The sequence below is a fragment of the Balaenoptera borealis genome (assembly GCF_965194805.1).
Source record: "Balaenoptera borealis genome assembly, chromosome: 21".
NCBI classification, from domain to species: domain Eukaryota; kingdom Metazoa; phylum Chordata; class Mammalia; order Artiodactyla; family Balaenopteridae; genus Balaenoptera; species Balaenoptera borealis.
Window position 1 is genome coordinate 12,806,987 of NC_138880.1, and position 13,623 is coordinate 12,820,609.

Sequence of the window (13,623 nt, forward strand, 5' to 3'; positions counted from 1 at the left end):
CAAGGGAGGTGAAAAGCTTTGGAGGAAAGGGGAGATACTTTTTCACTCTCCTTAAGCTGTCACTCCTCTTTCGGAGTGTCCAAAAGTTTCACAGTTGTTTTTCCATGACTGTTCTCCACAGAACAAGACTAAAATGAGAAGAGAGGAAGAGAAAAGCTCCACGGGCAGCAGCAGAAGGGGTTTGCATGTTGGGTCATTTCTGAGATGACGACCAGATGCAGTTTGAATGGACCATGGAAAGCTCTTTACTTCCACCTTCTCATGCTGCATATTAGGGAATGGAGGCCCAAAGAGGTAAAGTTACTCACCCCAAACCACCCAGGTACTAAACTACAAAGCTAGAAGTGGAAAGGAGTTCTCCTGACTCTAAGGCTGGGGCACTTTTCACTTGTGAATAAGCTGAGGACACCCCAAGTGTCTGGCTGCAAGGATACTGTGGTCTCCCAGGTGAGGCAAGACATTCACAGCTAGAAAAACTGTGAAACACATCAGTTTTTAAAAAACAAAGATAACATAAGGGAAATTTGAAATGCACCACGTATAAAGTATGGAGTAAAACATACTTTATATGGTGCTCTGTATTCAAAGGCTAGAGTGAGTATTTCTGGCAGGATCGTTATTAGGACTGTCATGGAAGCAGTAGGATATAGCTGTCCCTTGAAGGAGACATAGAATTTCCGTGGACAGAAATGAGGTAAGAAGCAGACCCAGGCAGAGGAAGTGGCATATGGAAAAACGAGAGGATGAGGAAAGTACATGGCCTGTTCATGAAGCAGACTGGATAAAATCGTTCACATAGTACAAGTGACAAAGATTAGGCTTGGTTTGGATTAACGAGGACCCTGAATGTCGGGGTCTAGAGGTAACTATGATGCATCCATTGGAAGTTGGAGCAGAAAAAGAGGTCTAATAAAAGTAGTATTTTAGAATGATTCCTCCTCCAGTGCAGGGTCTAACGAAAGTCAGTGTGGAGCAATGGACAGAATAGAGGCAGGGAAATTATAAAAAAGGAAACTTAATGAATAAATCAAATCAATTAAAAGATGCTGATACTAATCCAAGTATGATAAGGTGTCTCTCTGGACCATGTTCATAGCAATATGAATAGGAGTACAACATTCTTATGGTGACTAAAGGCTAAGTTTAATCTTTAAACCTTTTATTGGTTTTTATTAAGCTATGATCTATTGTAATTTTGTTATCTGGTGGCTTCAGATTCAGGAACCTAAATGCTGGGTAAATTAAGAGTTGAATAGATGAACACCTCTGTTTCTGAGAACTTTTGTTTATTAATGACAGTGTAATTAGGAGCACTAACTTTGAATAGAAAACAACAATACAAAAACTGCTCACCACCACTTCACACCCAGCAGGATGCCTATCATCAAACCAATAGAAAATAATACACATTGGCGGGAATGTGAAGAAATTGGAACCCTTGTGCATTGCTGGTGCGAATGTAAAATGGTACAGCTACTGTGGAAAACACCATGGCGGTTCTTCCAAAAATTAAACATAAAATTACCATATGATCCAGCAATTCCACTTCTGGATACGTATCCAGAAGAACTGAAAGCAGGGTCTCGAACAGATATTTGTACACCCACGTTCACAGAAGCATTATTGACAATAGCCAAAAGGTAGAAACAACCTAAGTGTCCACTGACAGATAAACAGATACATACAATGGAATATTATTCAGCCTTCAAACGGAATGAAATTCTGACACATGCTACAACATAGATGAGTCTTAAAGACATTATGCCAAGGGAAATAAGCCAGTAACAAAAAGGCAAATACTATGTGGTTCCACTAAAATGAGGTAAAATATAGTCAAATTATGGAGACAAATTAGACTGGTAGTTGCCAGGGGCTGGAGAAGAGGGAGTAGGGAATTATTAATTGGTTTGGAGTTTCAGTTTGGGAAGATGAAAAACTTTTGGAGATCGACGGTGGTGATGGTGGCCTGTGAATGTGAATGCTTAATGCCACTGAACTGCAAATTAGAGATAATTTAAATGGTGAATTTTACGTTATTACAACTTGGGGGAAAAAGCACACTCACCAGAGTAAGACTGTGGTCCAAAAATGCTTGACTTTTTAATAAAATTCCCACTGCAATGAAAGAAAAGTTGCCACGGTTTCTGAGGAAAAGATGTGAGCCATCTCAGTGGATGCGAATGAGGACCTTGGAGGAAAGAGTATCTCAGAGGTGTCCAGACTTGCAAAGAAATCGAGAGCCGGGGAAATTTCAAAGCTGTGGTCCTTGTGCGCTGACGGCACGACAACGAACTCTGAGCAGAACATCTCCGTGCAGGCGGCCACCAAAGAGCCTTCACTGTCAGAACCACCGCCCGAGGGCAAAGGCTAATAGCAAACTTTACCTGAAACCACGACAGCTGCCCTTCTCCTCCTCGGTACACAGAAGCTCCGCTCCAGGTCTGCACTGAGCTGCAGCCAGGATGCTCCCCGCGGTAGAAGAAAATGCCGCCACTGCATCTGCTGCTTCACGGATGACACGTCGCCCGTGGGTCTCCACGGCCAGCCAAGAAAGTGGAGGGAAAGGACCTCACTGTTCACCAGAGCCCAAATGGACAGGCGCCGTCCCACCTAACATTCTAACCGAGAGCTGACAGGATGTTCACGACAAAGGAAAGAAAGAGTGAAAAGTCAGTCACCCAAACTCTTCTCTTATTACTTCTGAGGGATACAAGCAGTCTTTTCCGTCTTCAGTTACAAGAACTGAACTTACAGGGCTGACGTGGTGAAACACCTATGGGGGAGATCAGGGAGAACACAGAATATCTGAGAGCTGAGATCTAGTACCCAAAATAAAATTGGTTGGGATGATTTGGTAATGGGTCTGCTCAAAACAGTGGCAGGGATTCATTGACGATCGAAAACCCCTTCTGTGCTTGGAAGTGTTTACAACACAGGGAATTCTGTTCCCCAGCTGGGGCTATAGAGTACACAGAATACGGAATATTAAAATCCAGGAATAAGTTATGAAAAAACAAATTTTAGGAAATTGAATAACCTTTCTCGGAAGCCCAAAGGTTGATCCAGAGGAGGAAATGGTGTCCTGTTCTAAATGCTACTTCCTACAAAGAGGCTAGCTCACCAAATCAGAGACCTGAAGAGAAAGAATCAGAGGTTTTGCTTGTTTTCTCCAAAATTCAGCCTAGAACAGTGATTGCCACCATCCAACAACACCCTCCAACAAGCATCCGGGATGCTTCACTCATTTATTCATTTGATTATTCAACACGTATTTAACCCACACAGGTCAGGCAATATGTGTCTATCAAAGAGGAAAAAAAAGATACAAACTCAATGAGTGATAGTTATAACCCGGTGGTCTTAGTAAGCCCCTCAATTTTTTAGCTTCCTTTGCCTTAACAGCAATTCCCAGGCTAGAGACAAACATTTGGGACGACAGTATTACTGCTGTGACTTTCCAAATGCAGCAAAGCAGAGAGGGCTTCACCTCTCTGATCATGACCCCTCCATGCCCCGGGCTCACGGGTGTGCCCACTACCAAGACCCTAGGGCCCACATCAGGCATGTCCCCTTGTGCTGGGCTCTGTTCAGCTCACACTTGCTGGCACAGTAGAGTGAAAGAAGTAATTCCCTCCTCTAGGTTCTGGGCCTGACCTCCTAAACCTGGCCCCCAGCTCCAGAAGCAGGCAGCACTAGGAGCTGTGCTCTTCTAGTTCCCAGCACACTGACTGGGGCAGATCTCCAAAGCCAGAGCCCTGGGCTTCGTAGCAGGGAAGCCCCTGAAATAGAGATGCAATGCAGGTTAGCATCTGTGTCTTCATGGGAGGGACAAAGAGCCTATCAGGAACTGAAAGACACCTATTGTAAATTCACATCTTCTTTATTTTTGCACCGGGCAGCTTGCAGCATCTCAGTGCCGTGAGCAGGGATTGAACCCAGGCCATGGCAGTGAAAGTCTGGAATCCTAACCACTAGGCCACCAGGGAACTCCCAACATTCACATCTTGTGATCTAGGACTTCCATATTCTGACACACTTAGACCCACACAGCCGAATTCCAAGGTGTCAAGAGAAGACTTGTCAGAGTGGCCATGAGCAGGCATCAGTACATAACTTTGCTCTCTTGAAGACTCAGATCCACTCATGGGCCCCATCATTTACCTAAAGCTTTACCCTGCAGTGTCCTCACAAAGGAAACAGAGATGAAGGGAAGACACAGCTGAAGCCTGAGTTAGGAACTGATAGCTCTGTCTCCCCTGTACCATCCAAGCTGTGAGTAAACTAAGTTTCTTTTTCTTTTTGTTTTTTTAGTTATTATAAAAAAAAAAAAAACACAAACAGGATATAAATATGGCTAGGTCCTAGTGGGGAGAACCAAAGTTAGGATACAGTTTCTCAGGAAACTATTTTCCAAAGGGAAAAATATCCTGGTTCTCTGGAAGACTAAAAAAATAATGTCAATTACCACTTAGGCATCTCTTTCTAGGATGGCTGGGTGGCAAGTCTATGTTGGGGGGGACTATTTCCTAACTATCGGATCTATGCCAAGCAGAGATTCGTCAACCCATTTAAAGCTTTCAACTTAACCAAAATTTCTTTTTTTTAAATCTTCTTCGACCTGTATGGATCATTTGCAGATGGAGAGTCAGGAGACAAGCCTTCAGAATCAGGCTTACCTCAAGCCCATCACAGCCCTAAACAATATGAAAACACAGTAATATGAAATACAGCCTCTCAACTAGCACTTAACTCAATAAGACTCAGGTCTGAATTCTGTACATTTGCAAATAATTCAACTTTAGATTTTAAAATGTGACAGGCTGTATCACTAATCAGCTGCTCAAGTATTAGAAAGGGACTGATATTTGGGAGAGTGGCTAGGTCATACATTCTTTCATAATGTTACTTTCATTTTAACTTAAATTTCATGATAACATAACAGCACAGTAAAATGTGCATGCACAAATTGAGAGCATTCATACATGAATGGAAATCTGTCTACAGTAGCCATTTCTGTTATTTAAAAGTAAGGACATTAAAAATTCGTTCTTTTTTATGAAAACTTTGATGAAAACATGTTGTTACACTATTGTTTTTGGTAACAAATTGCATGAGTCCATAAGAGCCCTAATTTTTTTTTCTTTTGTTTTCTTTACAAATTTTATTATATACTTTCAATGACTAATAATTCATGAATCCCTACCACTGTTTCTCATTATATACTTTGTTTTCATTATCATTCATTTATATAAGGCTAATCAAGATACCCATTCAGTCAGAACTATCTATAGACATAATTTTTCCACATCATTTGAGCATATCAAAAACAACCAAACAAAAAACCTAAGTATTGCTAAGTACTGAGGGCAGATGAGAGTTTCAAGATCTTTGGACATCTGGCCAGTTCATCACTTGTCATTGAAATTTAAAAATAGGTTTTAAAAGATGTTACATTTATAATTAAGAGAAAAATAACAGGAAGAAAATGGGCATCGAAGCAAAGGAGATTTCCTGAACAATGAATAGATTGCATTTGACAAGGGCAATAACCCGCCCAATCACGTCTTTTGCTCTCATTTGCTATAAATATACAGGCCAGCGGAAGCACGGCCCATTGTTTTGACCCTCAGGGCTGTTTAAGCTTCCTGGTCTTACCTAATATATTAAGACATATGGTAAAACTTTCCCTAGATCCAGAGGATTTATAGATCTCCCACAACTGATGAGAACGATCCCCTAGTGCTTGTAATATATTCTGATTCAGATATTTAAATTCACCTTTTAAAATATTTTTATTCCAAAGAGTTGTTTTCCCAAATGACCCATCTTGGTTTCATTTTTTAACATAAATATATATAAATACATACACGGTTTCTCTACTCAAGAGAAAGAAGTGTTCTATATACAGTATAGAATTGACAGTAAGATTTATACAGTTTAAAGAGAACCATCACAAGCACTTGGGAAATTACATTTACACATGTATTTATGAAAGACAAGCAGTCAAGCTGTATCTGTTCCTATTGCTATGCCCTTAATATAGCTTTTATTAAGAACAATTCTCTTCAATAGTTGGCTGGAAAATCCCTGCAGCATTTCTGTCATTTTCATAACACCATAAGGTCAGCACACTTTATTAAATACTTATTGAGAACATGAGAAAAAGAAAGACATTGATCATAAATATTTGATAAACATGTTTGCATTATTATACATTCCAATATGATATACTGAATATTTAGATTGGCTTGTAAGAACACAAGTGATGTACAAATCTTGCATGGCCCAATTCGAGATGTTATTCAACATCAGTATTTTTAGTCCTTTTTGGGAATCAGTTACAGCCTAGTATAACCACAATGCTTTGAAAACTAGAAGTGTAGTACATCAAACAATGATTTGTTTGAATAATGGCAATTTAATTGAACAAAATAATTGAAATTATTTTGCGTTCCAATAAATATAAAACCTAGAAATGTCTTAGCCTGTGTAGTGAGCAAGAGAGAAAGCAAAGACTGGGAAGAATTTAACTGTGAAGGAAGTGCAACTCACACAAACCTCAAACATAAGGCAAACAAGCTATGAGATTCTGTGTTGTCATCTAAAATACACTACACAGTTTTTGTTTCCAAAAGTCCATTGTTCGGAGAAGAGCTTCTTTTTATACAGACTCGACTGAGGAGTTTCTCTTAGATGGGGAGAGGGGGCGGGGAGGAGAGAAAAAATAATTCAGGGAAGACTTCCATTAGCTCAACCCTAAGGCTAATCTGTTGCACGCGTAGTTTCTACACTAGTAAGCAACCTGTAGGAAACTACACTGCAGCTGAGCAAAGGAGAGCTGTAAACTGTTCCCCTGGGTATGATATCACAAAATGACTTGCCTAGATCCCCTCTCCAGCCTAGCATCAGGGCTCAGGCAGGAACACAACCATTGCGCCCCCAGGGCAGCTTCGTGTGGTTAGATGAGAACCCTCTGCTCCATCACTCTCCCAGAAATCTCCTGACCAGAAGCACACAGAAGCAGCTCGACCACGACAAATCAGTCCCTATTCTCTCTGTACATTCCCCCCCCCCCATTTGTGTTCCTTTGCCTGGTAGGCTCTGAATGGCATTGTTAAACCAGACCACACAACTGGAAGAATTCACAAGTTTTCACACACATACACACTTTTACACCCCATGTTCCAAGTATGGATTTACTGAGTTTCCATTATATAAAATAGCTTACACTATTTACTTATATCCTACAATGTCACAATAACTATTACGTTCGTAAAAATCCAAGAGAAACTTTGAGCACGATTTCAGTTAGTCTTTAGCTAAATCTATTAGTTAAAGTTTCACGCGGTATCGTACTTTAAAGTACATAACCCTAAAATCACCAAACATACACAATAATTACACAAACCTGAAGCAGTAACTTCATGATTCCTTAATCAACTACATTACACGCAGGAGATTTCCAGTTTATTAAAAAAAAAAAAACCCCTGCTTTGTTTAGCATGCCACAACTTACAACTATGTATTTCCTTTGACTGGCAAACAAAAGGGCAAAACTACCATTAGTGAAGCTTTTTCGGCTTAGGAGCACGAAAATAGTATTTCTCCAGACAACATGAATTTTCCATTATCCAAGCGTCCTCTGGACCCTTATAAGAAGTTCACCCCTGAAAACTGACATCTCTTTCTAGTTAGAGGGCGTAACTAACGCCATGGCTTATCTAGCAACACCCCACCCCCATCCTAGGCATCACTGCCAACTACGATCCCCTTTATATTAACTTCCACCACGTGCAGTAGATGATCCACAACTCACATGGTTTGCAGTAAAAGCAAAATCCTTCCTGAACTGCATGCAATAAAATACGTGAAAATGGGATGACAGCATGGCTTAAAATGTTTTGTTTCAGATTCTCTAACAGAATAACATATGATGCAGTACAATGGTGAGGAGCTTTTGTGTTTCCTAATAAGACAGCTCCCAGCAGAGAGTTTCCCATGTTTTATAGTGACATCTATCAGCCAGACCCGGGGAATCCCAACGTCACTCAGCTTTCTTCAGCACCACTGTTTGAGAACAGCTTCCGGCCACAGAGTGGTGCAATCTTAACAGGTCTCTGGCGCACAAAGTGCATTGGGAAAATAAGGCAATGGAGGATAAGCAATGCTCTTCCCTGACATCAAAACCAAATCGTTAGGCATTAATTAACCGCAGGCTACAAGCATCAGAAATGCCAATCAGAAATTTAAATAACTGGCCATCACCTGATACGAATTGAAAAGAGCTGACACACTTTGCATCACAGGCAGACTGAGCATGGCATGGTGCTGAGTTTTGTAAAAATTCAATTAACCCAGCCATCTATCAGACGGATACATCAAGACCAGGGGAAAATCTATTATGCTTGTTAGAATTTGTGATGTGTAATCATGTTAATTTTTGGTTTGAGAAGAAACTCCTCTATGTTTTAGTGATTACATGATCATCAGGAAATTACACAAATATTTAGAACCTAGAAATTACTTTATGAATGGCATAAACGTAATGCTACTTCAGAAATGTAATCAGATTATCATCTGATTTCTCAGACCTGATAATACTAAGGAGACCTGGGAAGAACCCTTTGCAGTGGTAAAATCGGGAAAGGTCTTTGAAACTCGATTGTTAAACTTATCTTCCGAAATTCTCCTTAAGGGCCTACATGTGAATCTCTATAATGACGCTCATCTGTTCTGACGCACTGACGTGCCAAAGCATACTCCAAACGAAAAGACTGGGAAAACAAAAATTCTTGACATGATGTCACCAAAAAGAAAACACCCAACTTTATACCTCTCACATACACATTTTCACAAGGTGCAGACTGCACCTGTCTGTTCGGACGTGACTTCGCCAAAAACTCTGCCACATCGCAAGGGGAATCGCAGTGCTCCGTCCTGCTCTTGTTGGACTCTCCACAGACACAAACCCCTGACCAAGTCCACACTCCGGACTCGAAGTGATGGGAAGACTTTACAGTCCTGTCCGACTCACCTTTCCTCCTTCAGAGGAAAAAGCCCCTCACGGCTGCCCTTAACAGCAACTCCTAACGAAAGAGTTCAAGAAGGCACGCGCAAGAAAGCAGCCGGCCCATTTCCATTCTACTTGGCGAACGAAACCCCAAGGAATTAAAAAGTTTGAGGCGGCCCCAACCGAGGACCAAACTTGGGCTTTCACCAATGGCAATGCCTCGAAACAGGGACACTGGAGAAGGCGCTGCCCGTGGAATCCAATCCGCGAACCCTCCTCCTCTGAGGATCGCCCAGAGTCTTCCAAGCCCCAAACTCCACCGCTCAGACCGCGTCCGCCCGGAAGCCGTCGAAGCCCGGCGCCCGCCGCGCCCCGGGAGTGCGCCCTCCCCGCCCCGCCCGAGCGCGCCCCGCGAGGCGAGGAACTTACCGCACCGCTTGCACAGCACCCGGCTGACTTCCTTCTTGAGGTTCCGGCCCGTCTCCAGAGGGGGGAAGGATGCTCGGAAGGCGGCCGGCGCGCGGCCGCTGCTGTTGGCATCGGGCTCCATGAAGAAGATGTACCTGCTGTCCTCCTTGAGCCGCCCGCAGGAGGGGAACGCGGGGTGGCCCCAGGCGCCCAGGCGCACGGTGAGCAGCGTGTCCTTCTTCAAGCCCCCGGCTTTCACTGCCCACACCTGGTGCACCTTCACCAGATAGGGCGCCTCGTCTCCGGGCTCGGCGGCGCTGGGCGCGGGGCCCGCGGGCCAGGGGGACACGGTCCCGTTGGCGGCGGGCAGCGCTCCCGGGCCCGCGGCTGACGGCTGGCGCTCGCCTCCCCACGCCCCTGCCTCGCCCGCCGCCGCCGCCGCCGCCTTCCTGTCGAGTGCCCCCTGCTGCCGCCGCGGCGCGTGCACCTTTCCCTCGATCACCACCGCGGCGCGCTGAGCCAGCTCCTGCACCGAGCCCACGCTGGGCGGGGACGCGTAGCACACCGAGGCCCCCGCGGGAGCCGCCTCGTCGCCGGCGGCCGCCCCCGGCGCCAGGGCCGCGGTCCACAGCAGCAGCAGCAGCAGCGGCGGCGAGCGGGCGGCGGGGCCGGGGCGCGGGGCCCGGGGGCCGGTCCTCCCGGAGCGGCGCGGGGCGCGTCGCCATCTCATGGTGCGAGGTGCGTGCGGGCTCCTGGCTGTCGGTTCGGACTCTGCCTCGCTCTCTCGCGCTGCCTCCCTTTTCCTCTCCCCTCCTCCCCCCGCACCCCTCCCCCTTACCCTCCTCCTAATTTATTTATTGGCGGGAGCTGTGGGAGAGTTGTTTACGGGAGGAGGAGGAGGAAGGGAGAGAAGAGGTGGGTGGAACCACAGAAAGGCCAAGCAGTAGAAGGGCAAAAAAAAAAAAATGTTTTTTTAAGCAAAATAGAAAAAAAAAAAAAAAAAAAGCCTCCGCCGCCGCGTTTGCTGAGAGTGACAGGTCGTCCCCGCGCCGCCGCCGCCGCGCCCGAGCCCGGCTGTCGGGGCTGCCGTCACCGGAGGAGGACGTGGAGGTGGAGGAGCGGCTCGGCGGGGAACAGTCCTTTGTGTGAAGCGATGCTGCGGCGGCTGCCGAGGCTGCGAGCGGGCGGCGGGGCGAGCGCGCGAGGGAGAGAGCCCTGGAGGCGGAGTTGCGTGCCTGGAAATCGCTGGGCGGCCGCGGCGGCAGCGCCCCGCGCCTCGCCGGCCTGTTTACCTGCGGGGCGCGCTCGGCCCGCGCCTCCCTTCCCCGTGCTGATGCCCGAGCCCGGCCCGCGAGTCGGTCCTCCCGGGTCTTCCCCGGCCTGCGCGCCGCCTCCCTCTCCGTCGCCCCGACTGCTGCGCTGGGAGGCCGGGCGGCGACCAGGCTGCAGTCCGAGGGGGCTGCGGAGATTTCCCGGGGGCTGAGAGGTGACGCTTCGGTGACCGGGGACCTGTTAGCCGGCGCAGGAAGGAAGGCGGCACGCGGGAGAGGCGGGGCCTCGTGGCAGAAAAGTTTTGGGTGAACTGGTTACCGGAGAGTCCAGAGGGAGCAACACGTTCGCAGGAGACAGGCTGCAATTAGAACAACTTTCTGTCTCGCTCGCTCCCCTGCTAACGTGCGCACACAGGGAGCTCTTCAGGTTTGCTGCCTCTTCCACGGCTCCCCTCGTGGGACGCTTCAGGCTTGATTACCCTTGCCTTTTCTGCTGTGAAAATTCCCCGTTCGCCGTGATTTTCTGACCTGTGGGGTACTGCTGATCTGAGCACTGCTTGAATAAAATAGTGGCTCACTAAGGCCATTTGGTATAAAGTTTCTGGCACTTCGTCAACTAGTCCGTTTTTTAAAAAAAATAACTGAATGAAACGAAGGACGCCTCCGTGCCTGCTGGTACAAAGGATCCCAGGCATGAGGGGCTGTAGGTTAAATATTGTTCCATCTGAATATCACACCCGCCCCACCCTAACTCATCCCATCCCCCTCCGAACCCTCCACCCGCTGTCCCGCCAAATTTAAGAAGCTACTTTTGAAACAAGAATCCGTCATCACTCAGGGATGTTCTGTCCCAGCAAGTACCACTCAACAGAAAGAACACATTTTTAGCATTTAAAGGAAACTATTTCTCTTGTGCTTTTTATGGTGACAAATATATTCAATGACCTAATAAAATTGAGTCGAAGCTGTTTGTTATTCAATGGCCTACTAGATCCACGTTGTGAGAATTTAAGATTTTAAAAGCACTCTAGCTACATAATATCCTTTACTCTGGGATTCTGTGAAGTTGTCTCTAGCAGTTTCTTGGAAGTCAGTCACATAAACTTTAGACTTCTCTATATAAAAAGTAAAAGATTGTAAGCCACAAAGATCTCTTCTTTTTTCCCCCTTGGCATAATATAGTTGGCTAGAAAACAATGCCTTACTCTCTCAAAGTACATCTTGGACAGATGGGGTCCTGAAGCTCACTGTGTGTTTCAACATGTGGGCATTCCTATTTGTTAGGGCCTGATGGTGTGCTTCAAGAATTGTAATAGTGCAGGTCTGACTTCCAGTATATGTTCTCTTAAACGCTCATGCTCCTCCTGATTTACTGGAAGAAAGTGGTCAGACATCCAATCCTACTGGTGTCTTCACTTTTCTTTGACCTGACCTCACACATTTCTGACTCTCGACCTGTTTGGAGTTGCAACTCCAGCCTAGAACGCTTTCTCCCTTCCTCTCCACCTTTCAGACCTTGTATCAGCTATCTACTGCTGTATGACAAACCAGTCCAAAATTTGTTGGCCTAAAACAATATTGACTCACATAGCCCAGGATTCTGTGGATCGGTGATTTTGACTGGGCTCACTGATGGTGCTGCTGGGCGCTGACTAGTCTCAGACGGCCTCAGCTGAGACAGATCATCTCCTAATGGATGTGGTCTCTTTCCTTTCAACAGGCTTAACCTGGGCTTGTTCATGGCGGCTGGACGGGTTCCAAGAGAGTGGCCGGAAGCACGCAAGGTGTCTTGAGGTCTAGGCTCAGAACTGGCACCTCACCACTGCCTCTGTTACAAGGCGAACTCCAATTACAGGAGTGCTGTCATTGTGAGGAGCTGAAAACTTGCATTGCCACGGGGCAGCGATCCAGGAAGAAGAACTGAGGCCATTTCTACAATCCACTACAGATAGTAAGCATCCTCTGAGGTCCACCTGCCCCCGTAGCCTTCTTTCTTAAACACTAGACACTCAGAGTGACCCCAGCATTTGCAGCCCCCCTGCATTTGCAATCTGTGTTGTGCCTCCTCATTTTTGATCATGTTATTTTATTGAGCCCAAGTGTTTCCGTTTGACTCCCATCTCTTCAACTAGTAAGCTTGTTAAAAAGCCGAGACGGTGTTTCCAGCATTCCCGTTTTAACCCAACTGGGGGGGATATAGTAAACACTCAATAAATGTCAGCTGATTAATCAGGACTGATGTGGTAACGTGCTTCCCACACGTTACCCCAGTACTGCCCACCCTGTCACAGAGATGGAAGTCCAGGAAGTGACAATAACATTTAAAGCACTGGCTTACAGGCTCAGATACCCCTCTTAGTACTTCACCAAGCATTTTATCTATGATTAAACATAAGCTGCTTCATATGTTTTTTTAATGCCCTTTTTCTGTATTATGCCTTTACCTCACTCCCACATTCTCTTCTACTACCCTCTCAGCTGAGTAGCGTTAAGGGGTAACTCTTGTGAATATTTTCTGTGCATAGGTGAGAACCATTTGCACGTATATTTCCTTTCTGTTTTTGTATTGGAGTCTTCCTGTTCAGGCGCTCCCAAACGTTAAAAGGATGTTGCCCTTTTGAATGAAAGGGGGAGGGCATTTCTAATATGATTAACATATGCTTGAAAAATGTATGAACAATTGTTCAGTGTGATTACATGCTCTTCAGAAAAGGGACAATTGGTCCACATCGTTTTAAAAAGACAAAAAGAAAAGGGCTCATTCTTGGAAACATCCTAAAACCAGGGTACTTAAACCCTGCATCAGACTCACTTGTGCATCAAAATGCACCGATTGCCAGTCCCATCCCAAAGTTTCTGTTGCAGAAGGTCTGGGGGCAGGGCCTAAGAATATGCATTCCTAATAAGTTCCCAGGTGCTACTGATGCCACTGCT